Here is a 2500-nt window from a genome sequence, read left to right as displayed (position 1 = left end):
TATGATTATCACGATTTAAGTAAATTCAGCTAATCCATATCTTTCAGGCTATATATTTCAGATACACATGCTGTCAAATATGCAATACTTGAATTGGGAAATACATCAGGAAACTCGTAACAAAACTATGATTATAATTGATATCAGTATTGAATCAGTATTGACAACTATAACAGTATTAATGACAATAACAATATCAGCAGCAGTAGTAACAACACTACCTATATCATAACATAAACCTTTAACTACCTACATCATAATGATAACAGTATCATAACTAACCTATAACTAATTATATCTTAACCCATTGCAAACGGGGATAAATATGCTTGCCCAGCCTCCGGGATAAGTTTCATTTTAAAGAGAGACTGCTTGAAGCATTATAATTTGAACATTCCCACTCTCTTTCAGTCATTCATTGAAAAACTAGAGCGTTTTTTGTGTTTTGTCTTTTTGTGTGTTTTATTGAGTTTAGAGACTTATATATGCCATATGACAGGCTCTACCAGTGCTGCAGTAGACTAAAATTGTAGTATATTATCCATATTAGCTCATTATTTTCTTTTTACTCAGTGTGATAGAAGTATTGCTGTTTTATGGGAGGACAAAAGGCAACTATATTTTTTTCGTATTTTTGTGCTGTCATGAACGAATACAAAACATATAACCACCTACAATAAAGATAAATAGAAGAGGTAAGGAAGAGGAATGAAACCTGTGCTTGTGACTGTGAGTGCCACAGTGAAAGGCATCCATATTGGCACAGGAGTACATTTTAGACACTGGGTATGGATTGAGTCATCTTCCTCTTCCCATTCTGACTGCACATCCTTCATCGGCGGTACTTTTGAGCAAGAGTTCTTCAACTTAGTGTGTGTCATCGCTCTATAAAGATAGTGCTTGCTAGAGACCGTGGATGGGTGCCATTCAAGGCTCTCTCTCTTGCTGGTGCTAGGAAAAAGTGGTGCCATCTAGGTTTTGGACGTTAAGCTAGCACGGTATTACGGTAATTATAGTAATTATCGCTGCAGTAGCCATCATCACTCATTCCTTTTTCATAGTAAAATAAAATATATCATAACAATAACAGTATCTTAACAATAACCTATAACTACCTATATCTTTGCAATAACCTATAACAATAACTTATAACTACCTATATCATAACAATAACCTATTACTATAACCTGTAATTACCTATATCATAGCAATAACAATAACAGTATTGTTATAGGCAGCAGAAGTTATTACTGAAAATGACAATGATGATAAAAGTGAAAAAAATAGACATATCAATTATTTGTCAGTTTTTGTCATACCAAAACCTACACTTAATGCCAGTTAGCATTTTAATGGAAGATTTGGCTTTCCAAATACAAGAACAAGCCTTTGCACTTTCTCTTGCAATAGCAGGGAAGTCATTTGCAACGGCTGAAAGTTCTTGTGCTTCTGTGCCGTTATAGTCCCGAGGTAAAGCTTCTTTTTGCTGTGTTGGTCCATCCATCCAACTGTCCATTAATCTGTCTATTTGACTGTCTACATATCCAGTCATTCATTTGTTTAGTGATTTATATATTATATGTATATGTATTTATGTATGTGTGTATGTGTGTGTATATATGCATATCTATGTATATGTGTGTGTGTTTGTGTTTGTGTTTGTATATATATTTAGCTATATATATTTATCTATATGTATCTATCTATATATCAATCATTTTCTCTCTCTCTCTCTCTCTCTCTCTCTCTCTCTCTCTCTCTCTCTCTCTCTCTCTCTCTCTCTCTCTCTCTCTCTCTCTCTCTATATATATATATATATATATATATATATATATATAATATATATATTTATATATATATATATATATTGATATATATATTGATATATATATTGATATATTAACCCTCTCTGGACGGGTGGTACACTTCTGTACCGCTCATTCAAAAGCCCAGTGGCCGGGCGGCACAGTATTGTGCCAGCCATTTAATTGATTTAGGCCTAAGCACTCGAAAGCCCTGGCATTGTGACATTCAAGGCTGGAATGCCCCCGTCGTGAGTGGGTTAATACACACAGACACACACACACACACACACACACACACACACACACACACACACACACACACACACACACACATACACACACACACACACACACACACACACACACACACACACACACACACACACACACACACACACACACACACACACACACACACACACACACACACACACACACACAAACATACAAACACACAAACACATAAACACATACACATACACACATATACAAACACATGCACATACACAAACACATACACATACACATACACATACACATACACATACACAAACACACACACACACACACACACACACACACACACACACACACACACACACACACACACACACACACACACACACACACACACACACACACACACACACACACACACACACACACACACAGTTTTTAGTCTTATTTATTGACAT

At 35.8% G+C, this 2500-nt stretch overlaps 1 protein-coding gene across 1 annotated transcript in view; it reads left to right on the top strand.

Annotated features, from left to right (window-relative positions):
- Nucleotides 1-2500, top strand: part of LOC122256354 (protein LZIC) — a 4804-nt gene that overhangs the window by 270 nt on the left and 2034 nt on the right. The gene's annotated exons all lie outside the window — the stretch shown is intronic.

This window comes from Penaeus japonicus, unplaced genomic scaffold (genome assembly GCF_977035675.1).
Source record: "Penaeus japonicus unplaced genomic scaffold, GWHDUDI00000001_assembly GWHDUDI00000036, whole genome shotgun sequence".
Lineage (NCBI taxonomy): Eukaryota > Metazoa > Arthropoda > Malacostraca > Decapoda > Penaeidae > Penaeus > Penaeus japonicus.
Note: the sequence above shows the minus strand (reverse complement) of the source record. Positions and strands in the feature narration are given on the sequence as shown.